Consider the following 14541-nt stretch of genomic DNA (forward strand, 5'->3'; position numbering starts at 1 on the left):
GTTCGTTCCCCGGCTGCCGGCGAGGGTCCCACAAAAAAAAAAAAAAAAAAAAGAGGGCATTGAGGTCCTGCACTTTCAGACAGGGGAAGGGGCCAGCCTATCCTGTTGTATCACCTGTGCTCTGCTGCCATGCCCTCGGAGGAGGATGGGTACCCTCTCTGCAGCACTCTGCTGACCTTGCCAGGCTCTAGCTCCTGAGACTGAAAGCCAAAGGCCCAGGGAAGGGAGGGAGAGAGAGCCCGAGCCTGCTCTTGTCTCTGAACTGCCCTGAACTGCCCGGCAGCACCAACCCCCTGCAAAGGGTTGCTGAGGGCAGGAAGATACACAGGGACCTCCCCACACCCTGCCTTCAGAGCCCAGGCTCTTTGCCTCAAGTTCATGGCCATGTGCCCCTCAGGAGCCTTGGGGCATCATAATACCTTTTCTAGGTGAGTTCCTGGGGCCCAGAGAGAATGGACTTGGTTAAGATGGTTCTGAGACGTGCCACCTTGACCTTTAGATTTTCACTGGGGAGGAAAATTGTCCAAGCTGGACTTGCACTTGACTGGATGCTGACCTGCAGGGGGAATCTGCAACTTGCTGGGAAACAGGCCCTTGGGAAGAGGTGGGGATGAGCACCCTGCACTGCTGTGCCCCGGAGGACCCAGGCCTCCTGCAGGGGCCTAGCCTGTCCCTGTCCCCAGCCTTTGGTGGGGGTAGGGGGTGCCCAGGGAAGCCATGGCCCCTGCATTGCTCTTTCCTGTTTCCTGAGCCCTCTTACGAGCACCAAGGGGCCAGGAGCACCAGCCAACCCCACTCAACTTAATCCTTGAATCTACCTAACTGAACCTGACTGGCTCACAGGTCTGAGGCAGTCGGATGTGATTTCTAAGGAGACTTTATTTTTACAATGTGTATAGAATGCACAAAACTATAGCTGCTCTATTCAGCTTGCTTTAAAAAAAAAAACAAACACCCACTTTAGGCTCTAATGAGTTTCTCTTATCTAGTATATCTGCCCATTTGGGCCCTTGGGAGTTCCGGATCTTGGCACAGTGTGAGGGGCACAGAACCTCTGTGTCAGCCAGCTTTGAGCTGGGATCCTGTCACCCACACGTACTGACTTCAACTCCCTTAACTTTTCTGAGCCTCAGTTTCACTCTCTGTGAAGTGGGGCTAAAGATAATTAGCCCAAAGGGCTGTGGCAGACTTGTAACTGTGGCCTTCATGGCCTCCAGCACCATGCTTGGCATGCCATAAATATGCAGACTACTCCAGTAATTAGCAATTGAGTGATTACTCATAATAACAGAATGGATTCAGTGTTGAAAACATCCTCACTCAGACAGCCCTCCCTTGCCTGTCAGAGAGAGGAAGTTTTAAGTTCTTGATGTTCTGTGTTGATGAACTGGGAACCCATAAAGTGCCTGGTACTGTAGGTCCTGCCAGGCACTGTCCAAGGGACTGTCAGGTGGGCTGTGAGGAGCCCGGCCCATCAGCCCCGGCCTGATGTGAGCTGGCACTGAGCGGCGGGAGCTGGTGTCTTGCTCCCTTCCAAGCATGCGCGTGTGCAGTTAAGAATGTCTCTTGTCCTTTCTGAGTCTCCGTTGTTCTCATCTGTGAGACACCAGAGTTATGACACCCCTGGGGATTGTTAGGAACTAATGGATCCAGGTTCTAGGGATGCAGCTTTCTAAAAGATGCAGAAGCTGAAAGGCCTTCCTCCTCTTCCTGGGGCCTCTTGTCAGTCTCTGTCTCTGGGGGAGACAGGGGAGAAGTTCTTCGAGGGGAGTTCTAGCCTAGTTAGGCCACTAGCTTACTGGGAGACTTAGGTGCATTTCACCTCCACCAGTCTTTATTTCTTTGTGGAATGAGGATAGAAATAGAATATTTCCTCCTATTCTCTTCACAGGGGCTGTGAACTGAAGAGTTTTGGAAAGTTAAAAGCAGAACTCAGATCTAAGGGACTCACAAGGGTGGGGTACACTGGTTAAAAAGTACCCCTGGACTGTAAGCCTTGGTGCTTGCTTGCTGCCCTGGCACCACACCTCTTGGTGCACATCTGTGGCCAGACTTGCCTTTGGCTCTCATCTCAATTCAGAATTCCCAAGTTCTCGACTAGTAGCACACAACTAAGGACAGTTCTGCTCCTCTGTGGAAATTTAGGAACGTATGGAAACATTTTTGATTGTCACAGTTGGAGTGAGGGTACTACTGGCATCTAGTGGGGCAGTGGGGTGCTGCTAACCCCCCTAAAATGCAGTCAGCCCCTCACAACAAGGAATGATCAGGCCCAAATGTCAGCAGTGATGCCGAGAAACCTTGTTCTAGGAGCACTGTGTAGGCCTAGCAGAGCTGCTTTTCAACTTGGTCATCCCTACCCTTCCCTTCCAGGAGGGGCTCCCAGTCCTCAGCTGCTGCCTTCTGTGCAGCACCCCCCCACAAATACCCTCCCGCTCCCCCACCTCCTCCCCCCCCCCCCCCCCCCCGTGACTGGCTTTGCAAAGGTGACCAAGGAGAGCAGCAGGTCTGAAGCTGATGCCTGGTGTATAGCATACGTAAGGGGCCACCATTATTCTTCCTGGCCTTCCTCTTGCTCCCCTTCCCCCAGCACCTGCTGCTGCCTTTGCTGGCAGCCTGGTAGTGAACTTCCTTGATGCCCTTCCCCCAGGTAGGGTCCACCGCTCTTTGTAAACTGCAGATCCTTCAGGACTCCTGCAGCCCCTGGACAGTCGTGGGGTAGTGATGGCAGTGACAGTAGTCAGCATCCGGTGAGCGCTCTCTCTGTGCGAGGCACTAGGTACATATAATCATCTTGTCCTCAGTAGCCAGCCCATTTTATGGATAAGGACACTGAGGCTCCTAGAGAATAAGTGACTTGCCTGAGGTTGCCAAGCCAGGGGGTAAGAGAGTCTGGACCTTTCCAAGCTCCGGCATACCTTTCCTAGATGTGTCTCTAACTCCGCAGAGCCAAGGGGGCCATGGACATGACCATGGTGATCCCAGCAGGGGTCAAGAACCCAAAGTGATAGCAACTGTCTGGGTCCGCCAAATCCAAAGCAGGAAGAGTCTCCCTTGGTGCCATTTTGAGCCTAGTGTGGAGTGTGTGCAAAGCTCATGTCGCAGCTCCCAGCACAGAGTGACCCTCATCATTTCTGCCCATAGTGACCTAGTCCAGATCCCACCCCTGGGGTCACTCATCACTATGCATATAGACGAAGTTAGTAGGAGAGGTGGGCGCACTCGACAGGCACTTTATGGTGGTGGCATTCTGTAAAGCCAGGGCCTGGGGGTCTGACTGACTCCTGGGCTAGGCCCTGGGGAAGGAAGCAGAGAGGCAGGCTCTATAAGGGTGGCTTCTGCAAGACAGGGAGGTGGGCTGGAGCTCAAAGCCTGATGTTGCATTAGCCTGGGGGTTTCTCAGTGCCTCGGCTGTTGCATATCTAGACAGTAGTGTCAGAGTGGCCTAATCATGGAATCTCAAGTGAAGTCTCTTCAAAGCCCAGTACCTCCTGACAGAGAACAGGAACTGCTCAGATTGGAAAGGGAGTCCTGCCCCCTAGGCCTCCCCTTACCACAGGGCCCTGGGGCTCCTCAGAGGGATACCAAGGTCTAGAAGTCACCTGACCAGCAGGGGCACAGGGAGGGCTGAGGTAAAGAGGGGTTGGAGCCAGCAAGTGCAACAGCACTTTGGACTTTTGCTGCAAAGGGGAGTAAAGATGAGTAATGGCTTGAGGCAAAGCAGGCCCAAGAAAAGATCCTGCTCCCCACAGGGAGCCTTGTGAAGGCCTTGGGGCAGCCCAAGGAGGCCTCATGTGGCTCATGCATTGGGATAGGACAAAAAGTACCCCTCACCATGACTGGGCAGGGTGGGGAACCCTCTTTCATCATGTGCTGGAGATTCATCATCCTCTTTCTCAAACTTAAATTTGAAGCCAGAGGCACTAGCGGGCAATTCAGGCCCAACTGTGCTTCTCAGGAGCTAAGCGCCATCCCTCAGAGGACAGTCCTTGGGTGGTGTAGGGCTGACTTCCCTCCTGGTCCCCTTAGGCCTCATTTGGAATATGCAGAGTCACAGCTGCCTTCCACTAGATACAATCTCACTAAGAAGTGTGCCATTAGATCACTAGTGTGGGGACCACATTGAGGCCCTAAGAGGCCCCCATCACTACAAGGATTGGGGGCCCCTGGTCAGGACATTAGAGTGTGCTGTGTGTTGAGACACAATATTGGGGTAAGGAAACCCATGAACACTCCCCTTGGCAACCATGTGGATGCTTTTTGACTATCAAATTCAATCACACCCAAGTTCAATGCCTCCACCTCACTGGTACCCCAATGGGGGGCTAGTCTGCCTCTTGGATCTGCTATGTGCATGGCACTGAGCTGGATACATATTTCACTACAGGATGTGTGAGTGAGCCACAGCCTGCAAGGGACCTTGACCAGCAGCTGGGTTCAAGGGGCATTGGAGCAGTGAGTGTGGACAGCACTTCGGAGTTTTGCTGAGAAGGGGAGCAAAGAAGGCTAATGACCGGCAGGGGAAGGGGTCTCAAGAGAAAGGTTTTGCGGAGTATAGGTGAGCCTTGCAGAGGTGGTGGGGCAACATGGGGGGTTAACATTGCTTTCACCCAGTACCTGGTACATCTCAGCTCAGTGAATTAAAGATTTGGAGCCCCGTTCCCTGAGCACATGCAGGTGGGTCCTGCACAGAGCGGGCTGCCTGGAGTGTCGGGCAGGAATCTACTTGGAAACTTTTAGATGATGGGAAGAAGCCCAGTCTGTAATCTATCAAGCTGTTGTAAAATTTTAAAACAATAATTTGAAAGCCTCATGCTTTCCTTTGACAAAATACTTGTTTGATGGAGAGGTTACATCTTTATTGCTGATCCCCTGGTTATTAATACTTGAGACTTGATAGGAAGGGAATGGTCTAGGACCAGCTCCTGGAGAGGGGAGAGGAGGGCTGAGCCCAGGAAGAGATAGGAGGGAGAATGGAGGAAGCGCTTGACATCACTGTTTTGTCCAATGAATCTCCTCAGTGTGGCAAGCAAAGCTGTGCAAAGTGGCTATTTGGATTCATTAATTGTCAGGACGCCTGTAATTGCAGAAGGTGGATGTGATGCCTCTGGCAGCTCCTCAAGGATCTGGCCGCAGCTCCCATGAAATAAACCAAAAAGGGACAAGTCCTTGGAGTTCTCCTGTGGAAGAGCCAGGAGAGGCCTTGGTGACCCCCGAGAGCATCGGGTGCCCCAGCACTGGGCTCGACTCTATAAGAATCAAGATGAAGGGGCCCGTCCCTGTACCTCAGCGAGTCCCAGACAGGTCTGGGGTTAGACCAGAGAACAGGTTCCTCAGGGAAGGGGCACCTAGCTCCTCAGAAAGGAGGTGGAGAAGACTCCACAGAGTGGGCAGGACATTTCCCAAGTCAAGGAAAGGAGAGATTTCCTCTGCCTGTCTTCTTCCTGTTCAGACACAGCTGTCAACATTAGAAACTCACTTGTTTAGTTTAGTAAAGAAACAAGTAGGATGCCAAACTGTCTTAGAAACTGACACTGGATAAGACTACAGTTGACCCTTGAATAGCGTGTGTTTGAACTATGTGGGTCCATTTTTTTTTTTCAGTACAGAACTGTGGATGTGTTTTCTCTTCCTTACGATTTTCTTTTCTCCAGCTTACTTTATTGTTAGAACAGTCGATAATGCTTATAGCATGCAAAATATGTGTTAATTGGCTGTTTTTACCATTGGCAAGGTTTCTGGTCAACAACAGACTATTAGTTATGTTTTGGGGAAGTCAAAAGTTATATAGACCCTGAATCCCCACATTATTCAAGGGTCAACTATATTATGTTATAATGAAAACTGGTCAATCATAGCCAGTAGCTTCAAGGACTATATTCCACAGACAGAAACCATTTGTATCCCTAGTGCACCTAAGTAATTTGTAACTTACAGTCTTCTCCTTCATCTGAATTTACAGCGCCTGGGCCCTGATGGGTAGGAAATAGGAGGCCACGTAAGGCTTCCTCTAGACAGTGTGCTAGAGTGATGTCGAAAAGCCACCAGCAATCTCCCTGACTTATCTTCCCATTCTGAGTGATTTCACCCCTCCTGTCTTGGTGGATGACACCAGAACTTACCCAGGTCAGAAACATGGGATCATCCCAGACTTTGGCTGTTTAACCCGGTCCATTCAGTGGCTTGGAACAGTGCTTCTTCCTTCTGACATCTCCTGCCAGTCCCTCTTCGCTGTTGTCTTCATCCTTTCATTTGACAGCCACAGTGACCATTTTGGAATGGTGGTCAGATGAGCCTTTCCCCTGCCTTGGGCCCTTTGGTGGCTCCCATGCCCATGTATCCCCTTGGATCACTTTGGACTTTCTGCCCAGGGTGCACTTCTACCCTACCTGCTGCCATTGGATCTGAGCCTTGGAATATCACCTCTCGCTGATTCCTGCCACACCCTGCAGGCCTAATAGGAGTAAGCAACTGGGAGCCTTGGGGCCTGGATCAACCTGCAGGAGGTAGGCCTTGCCTGCACACCTTCAAATTAAAACCCAGTAATCCACATACTCATTCAACAAGGTACCACATGTAGGACCAAGCTTGTGTTACAAGAGCACCCCCCCCCCCGCATTTGTGGGCACTGTTCCAGGATTGGGTGCAGCAGTGAGCCAACTAGCGTCCCTGCTGAAGCCCCAGTGATAGAGGGAGAGGCTGAGTTGTATTGTTCTCCTGGGCTGCCATAACAAAGTATCAGAGCCTGGCCTGCTTAAACCACAGAAATGTATTTTCTCACAATTTCAGAGGCTGGAAATCTGAGATCAAGGTGCCAGTAGGCTTGATTTCTGGTGAGGCTTCTCTTCTTGGCTTGCAGACAGCAGCCATCTTCTTTTTTTTTTTTTTAAGATGTATTTATGCATACAAGAACTGGGGTCTTCGAAACTGAGGCCAGAGGTGCAGGGGGTGAGAGGATTCACCAGAGACAGAGTAGGGAGCAGAACAGGCAGACTGACTGAAATACACTGCTGAGGGGAGCAGCGGGCGAGACAGTAGAGGTTTGCTGCACCATGTGGATTAGCTCCCTGGCCCGCTGGAGATCGAACTTGTGCTGCGGTGGCTGGTGATTGCTTGATAGTGCTGTGTCTTTAATCCCTGAGCCACCAGGGAGGCTCAGCAGCCACCTTCTTGCTGTGTCCTGGCATAGTCTCTCCTTATTGCTTGTGTGTGGAGAGAGCAGGGAGAGAACAAGAGGAAGGTCTCTCTGATATCCTTATCAGTCCTATTGGGCCAGGGTCCCACAGTCATCACCTCATTTAACCTTTATTACCTTCTAAAGACCCTGCCTCCAGTACAGTCACATTAAGGGTTAGGGCTTAACCATGTGAACTTGTGGGGAGAAGAGGAAACAGGATTCAGTCCATACACCATTAAATAGAGAAATATGCATGTGCCAGGGAGTCCGCCAAATGAAAAAAAAATAAAACAGAGATGAGGGATAATGATGGTGGAGGGGTTTTGAGGAGATAGTATTTGAACAGAGTTCTGAAGGAAATGTGGGTTCTGAGGAACATCCGTGTCAGAGAAAATAGCAAGTGGGGGCCCTATGAAGGGAGCGTGCCTGCCAGGTTTGAGGGGCACGAGGGTGTCAGCATGGCTGAAGGGCAAGAAGGAAGAGACCTAGGGGATGAGGCCAGATCTAGGGGGACAGGGGCCTCATTTATTGACCTTGTAAGGATTTTCATACACAGAGACTTGGGGAAGTTGGGCATGGAGTACAGGAGGACACATTTTCAGCAATCCTACCCAGCACTGTTTGAAATACAGACCTGTGAGACCCAGGACAGACGAGGGAGGCAGGCCAGGAGACAAGCCTGGGTGGGAGTAGGTCAGTGGAGGTGGGGGAAGGAGTCAGAAGTCAAATGTGTAGAAAAGAGAGCTGTTAGGATTTGCCTGTGGGTTGAGGGTGAGGAGGAAGGATGATACCCAGGGATTAAGCACCCAGCAGAGCGATATGGCCACCAACTGAGCTGGAGAAACTGCGTGGAGCAGGTTTTGGGGGGAAGATTGAAAATCAGGAGCTTAGTTTGGACATGTTCCATCTGAGAACCTCCGAGACATCCAAGTGCTAATCACAGGCAGGTGAGTCTGGAGCTCAGCAAGCAGTCAGTCCACGTCCCCCACTGAGGCTTGACTTTGTAAGGAGGCTTCAGATTTTGCAGGTTTAATGAATGTGACTTTCAGTTTCCTCATTGCTCGTACACATTTTTCATACCAATGCTTTGAAGACCTCTGTGTACTTCTTAGCTTTTTCAGTTTCCTCATCTATAAATTGCTTTTGTATATCCTTTAACCGTTACTCTCAGGATACTGTCCTTTTCTTATTTTCCAAGTGCCTGATGTTACATGAGGTCCAGAAGTGTCTCTCTCGGTCTCTCTCTCTCTCTCCCCCTCCCAACCCCACCCCATGCCCCATGCCTATGGACTCCAATTACTTTTAAACATTTTAATTAGCCTCTAATAAATGCAAACAATTATTTGCATATGTGATTAACAAAGAGTAATATAATGAACGCCAGGGAACCCATCCTTACCCCAAGAGCCAGAACATCACCAGGCTGCCTCTCTGTGAGCTCCTCTCCTATCCCACCCCATTGAGGTTACCACCGTCAGGCTGTGCTTGCCAGTCCTTGATTTTTTTATTTATAATTTTAGCTTTTTTATATCCCTGCAAATATATTGTTTGATTTTGGATCACATTGGTCTCCTAGGACTGGTTCTAGGATGGTTCTAGATGTTCCTAAGCCTCATCCTTCCATCCTAATAGCTCTGTGCTATTACAGTCGTTCATATTTTTACTGATCTAGAAGATTTCATCCAGGGAGTGCCCCGCAATCCTTTTTATCTGCTTGGTTGTCAGTGGACATTTGGTTGATTCAAATTATTGTTATTGCAAAGAGTGCCCTGGTGACTTTTATTTCAACACAAAACAATCCCAACACCCAATGACAACTCTTGTGTGTGTCTGTTGAGCATATGAGCTTCTCTGGTGTGTTTGCCTAAAGAAGGAATACTGCACTCGAGGACATGCAAATGTAATTTTGCATGAATAGACGCCATTAGTATGAAAATGCAGAGTTCGCCCCGTAGTTGTGCCAGTTTCCACAGCATGTTGGAAAAGGACGATTGACCTGCATCCTCTGCAGCACTCAGGGTTGTCAGGCTCCGTATTTCGTTATTATTTCCTGCCGATCTAAAAATGTTGGGTGCCCATCATGATTTGCATTCTCCCAATATTAATGATGCTGAGCCATCTTTATTGTAATTTTATTCATCTTTCTGGTTTCCTTTTCTGATTATCTGTTCTAGACATTCTTCTTTTTACATTTGTAAACATTTCACATTGTCTTCTCCCATCTCTCAAGCGTCTCTGACTGGCCAGCTAGCCATTTGTTGAACAGAAAGCCTTAATTTTGATGTAATCAAACTCATCATATTTTTTTTTCTTTATGGTGTGAACTTTTGAAGTTTTAAGAAATATTTTCCCATCCTTAGGTTAGCAAGAGATTTTTACATTTTATTTATCTTATAACTTACCTTTGGGATTTGGGTCCTTAGTTTATCCAGAGCCCACTTTTGTACATGGCATAAGAAAAGGATCCAGATTTAGTTTATGTGGTAAGCCAGTTTTCCTAACACCATCTACTAAACTTCTCCCCAAATCTGACCTCTCCTCAAACTTTCTGTGAAATTCTCTTCATCTCTCTTTGAGCTTTCTGGTCTCTTTGTTGGTGTGTTTGTCTATTCGTGTGCTTATCACACACCTTTTATTATAGTGACTGTGCAATATGTATAAGTATACTATGCAATATGTATAAGTATCTATTAAAGGAAGCTAACTCTTTGCTCTTCCTTTCTCAATTTTTATGAACTTTTGCATTCCTTTTTATGTATTTCAGAGTAAGTTTATCAAGGTCCTCAAAAATCTCCAACTAGATTTTTGATTGCAATTGTGTGGAATTTATAGATTACTTTGGGAAGAAGTGACATCTTCATATTATGTGGATCTGTTTAAAATGCTAAAATGTATTCAGAATATCCATCTATAAAGAAGCCTTTTGAATTTTAGTTAATACTTAGACACTTTTTAGATTTTATGGCTATTATGAATGTTGTCTTTTAATTATATTTTCTAGGTGGTTATTACTGCTGCAGAAAATTACTATTGATTTTCTTATATTAATCTTGTATCTGGCAACCTTTCTAAACTCTCATATGTATTGATTCTCTTGGTCTGTCGGGATCACATCATCTATAGATAATGTTAGTTTTATCCCTTACTTTCCAGCTCTTATGCCATTTATTTCTTTTTTGAAATTTCCTTAGAGCATTGGCAGAACATCAATTAGTGGTAATTGTGGCCAACCTGGCTTGCCCAAAATCTTAAAGAGAATATGTCTTAGCCTTTACCATTAGATCTAATATTTTCTGTAAATAAATATAGGATTTGCAAATTTAAGCTGCATCTAGTTAAGGAAATTCCCTTTGATTCCCACTTTGCTAAGAGTTTTTGTTTAGTTACTTATAAATACATGTAGACATTTATCAAACACCTTTTCAGCATTAAATTCTCATATAATTTTCCCTCCTTAAATTCTTACAGATAAAAAAAAACTTCTTGACTGTGGTGTGTTTTTTTCTTTTTTAAAATAAGCTGGGTTAGGGCCTCCCCAGTGGCGCAGCTGTTGAACACTGGGCTGCAAAGCTGCCTGCATCCTCTGCAGCGCCGGTTTGATCCCCGGCCCCTGGCGAGGGTCCCACATGGCGCACAGACCTCTCCTGCCATGCCCGCTGCTCCCCTCAGCAATGTACTTCGTCAGTCTGCCTGTTCTGCTCCCTGCACTGGCTCTGGTGAATTCTCTCACCCTCCGGCGCTTCTGACCGTACCCAGTGCTTGTATAAATAAATAAATAAATAAATCTTTTTAAAAAAATGTTTAAAAAAAATAAAGCTGGGTTAGTTTAACAACATTTGGTCAAAGGGTTTGCATATATATTCAAAAGTGAAGGGAGGATATAATTTTTCTTATTTGTTTGTTTCTCCAGCTTTATTGAGATATAATTGACATATGACATTGTGTAAATTTAAAGCATAGAAGGTGATGAATTGATGCATATAAATGCTGTGAAATGATTACCACAATAGAGATTAGTTAACACATCCATCACCACATCGAATTACTATTTTTTTGTCGTGGTGAGAACATTTAAGATCTAGTCCTTAACAACTTTCAAGTATATAATACAGTCTTGTTAACTCTAGTGACCATGCCCTACAATAGCTCCCCAGAACATGTTCATCTTATAACTGGGAGTGTCCTTTGACCAATATCTTCCCATTTGCCCCTCCTCCACTACCCCCCTACAAGCGGGGCATTTTTTAGATTCCATAAGTGAAATCATACAGCATTTGTCTTTCTGTCTAGCTTGTTTCACTTAGCATCATGTCCTTAATGTTTACCCATGTTAACACTGTAATTTTCATTCCCATATTACACCTATATGATTTAATCATCAAGATTACTGAGTGAATCACTATATTAGCAATATGGAGCTTAACCATTGATTCTTTAGTTCTGTATTTGTTGTTGTTGTTGTTTCCAGTAAAAATGAAAGGATTTTTTTTAAAGATTTAATTATTCACACAAGAGCTGGGGAACAGGCCAGAGATGCAGGGGGTGAGAGGATTCACCAGAGCCAGAGCGGAGAACAGAACAGGCAGACTGACTGAAATACACTGCTGAGGGGAGCAGTGGGTGAGGCAGGAGAGGTCTGCCGTGCCATGTGGGTTGCTCCCTGGCCGGCCAGGAATCGAACTTGTTTCTGCAGAGGCTCTGGATTGCTTCATAGCGCGGTGCTTAACACCAGGGAGGCCCAATGAAAGGATTTTAATTCCCAAGTCTTTGAGAAGCAAAATTAATGCTATGCATGTCAGGACATTAACAAAATTAACAAATCAAAGTAATTCTGTTACATAACCCACTTATTATTGGCTGGCAGTGTTTCAAATGGAGGCGCTTCCACTGGCCTTCAGGCCTCTAGCCTTTGAGGGCAGATGTTGTGGGCAGAAGTGGTGATGTGGGTCCAGGCACCGCCAGCTACCGTTTTCATGCAAGAACCACGGTGTCAGGTCCCCACAGCTCGCTCCTTATCTTGGTTTTGCCACAGCAGGAGCAAATGTACTTGGCGGGTTGGCTCATTTCAATTTTCTTCATTTTCCTGAGGGGGGCACCATAACGTTCCCCTATTTGCTGATGGTCCCCAACTTCTTTGGTGCGTTTGGCCACGTCCAGCAAACTAGGTCAGCGTCCAGAGAGCCGTGAGTGTTTTGAAAGCAGTTGGTAGGGAGCGCTGGGGCATTGTTTCACTGGAGTCATTTCAACGCAGAGTGGGATAGGAGGGGAGGAAAGTGGGTTAAAAGAGAGAAAAAGGCTGTAGCTTGATGTGGGGAATGTAGTTCCACTGTGCGGATGGACCACAGTCTGTTTATCCATTTACTGGCTGAAGGACATTTGAGTTATTTCTGGGTTTGGTGATTGTAAATAAAATTGCTCCAAACATTAAAGTTAAAGTTATTGTGTGGATATAATATCATTTGGATAAATAACTAGGAGTGAGATTTCTGGGTCACATGACAAGTGCATGTTTATAAGAAACTGCCAAGCTGATTTCCAGAGCTGCAGTACTATTTTGACTCTCACCAGTAACATCTGATGGTTCCAGTTACTCTGGGTCCTCCCCAGCCCCTCATTCTTGTTATTTAAGTTACTCTAATAGTTGTGTAGTAGTATTTGTTGTGGCTTCAATTTGTATTTCGCCATTTAAATATTGTTAAACATCTTTTTGTGTATTCATCTGTATATCTTCTGTGGTAAAGTATTGGATCATGTTTTGTCCATTTATAAATCTGGGTTGTTTTCTTACCACTGAGTTTTGAGAATTCTTTCAATATTGTGGATATCCTTTGTTGGACATGTAATTTGCGAATATTTTCTCCCAATCTGTAGTTTGCCTTTTTATTTAACAGTATTCTTATAGAGCAAAAATTTTAATTTTCAATTAAATGTATAATATATCAATTTTTTTCTTTGATGGATTAGGCTATTGATGTCATCTCTAAGAACTCTGCCTCAACTCAGGTCACTAAGATTTTCTCCTGAGTTTTTTTCCAACAAGTTTTATGTCTTAAATGTAATTCTGTGCTCCGTTTTGAGTTAATATTTGTACAAGATGTGAGCTTTAAGACAAAGTTAATTTTTAGATCCAATTATCCAGCGCCATTTGTTGAAAAAAAATATTATTCTTTTTCCCATTGATTTGCTCTTGCACATTTGTCAAAAATCAGGCAATCATATTTGTGTGGCTGTACTTCTGTGTTCTCTGTTTTATTCCCGTTGATCTATGTGTCTGTCTCTCCTCCAACATCACACAATCTTGATTAGAGTAGTTATAGAATGTTTTGAAAATCAAAGAAACTGATTTCTCCCACTTTGATTTTTTTCAAAATTGTTTCAGCTATTCTATTTCCTTTTCAATATTCTTAGAATCAGTGTGTCTGTGTCTACTAAAAATCCTTCTGGGATTTTTATTGGAAATATGTTAAATCTGTAGTTCATTTTGGAGATAATTGACATTTTTGTGGTGAATCTTACAACGCATGAACATGGTATGTCTTCTTCACTTACTTAATCTGTGATCTCTTTTTGTCAAGATTTTGTCATTTTTAGCATATAGATTACTAGATTTAATTATTTTATTCAATTAATACCTACTTATACTTTGATTAGATTTATACCCAAGTACTTCATTTGTAGGACACATGAGCCTAAATAGTATTGTTCCTTAAATTTTGGTTTCCAATTGCTGATCTATAGATTTTGATTTTTGTGTGTTGACCTTGTATCCTGTGAAGAGGGCTTTTGTATATCCCTTGAGATTATCTGCATAGGTAATCATGTCATCTGAGACTATGGATAGTTGGTTTTTTTTCTTTCTAATCTAATCTATATGCTTTTCTTGCCTTATTCCTGTATTTTTACTTTTCTCCCTCTTATTACACTCACTAGGGCTTTTACTATGATGTTGAATAGAAGAGGAAAGAGCAGGTAGTTGTTTTCAGTCTCAGAGGAGGACATTCCATCTCTCACCATTAAGTGTGCTGTTAACTAATTAACTATATGGTTTTGTTTTTTGTGTTTTTTTCTTTTGGTAAATGTTTTTACCAAGTTGAAGAATTCCCTTGAATTCCTAATTTACTGAGTTTTTTATTATAATGGATGTTGAACTTTGTCAATCACTTTTTCTACATAAGTTGATATGATCATGTATTTTTGTCTTCATTAGGCTATTAATATGGCAGATTATGTTGATTTGTTTTTAAATAGTGAATCACCTAGCATTCTTAAAAAAGCCCACCTGGCATGGTATGTTATTCTTTTTAAGCATTAATACATTGTATTTACCAATGTTTTGTTGAGAATTTCTTTGTATCTGTGTTCAT

At 45.0% G+C, this 14541-nt stretch overlaps 1 protein-coding gene across 4 annotated transcripts in view; it reads left to right on the forward strand.

Annotated features, from left to right (window-relative positions):
* The window catches only part of KCNIP3 (potassium voltage-gated channel interacting protein 3), a 74455-nt gene that overhangs the window by 43649 nt on the left and 16265 nt on the right, over positions 1 to 14541 (forward strand). The window lies entirely within an intron of this gene.

Source organism: Talpa occidentalis, unplaced genomic scaffold (assembly GCF_014898055.3).
Source record: "Talpa occidentalis isolate TD23 unplaced genomic scaffold, MPIMG_talOcc4v2.1 talOcc4.5, whole genome shotgun sequence".
In the NCBI taxonomy this organism is placed as follows: Eukaryota; Metazoa; Chordata; class Mammalia; order Eulipotyphla; family Talpidae; genus Talpa; species Talpa occidentalis.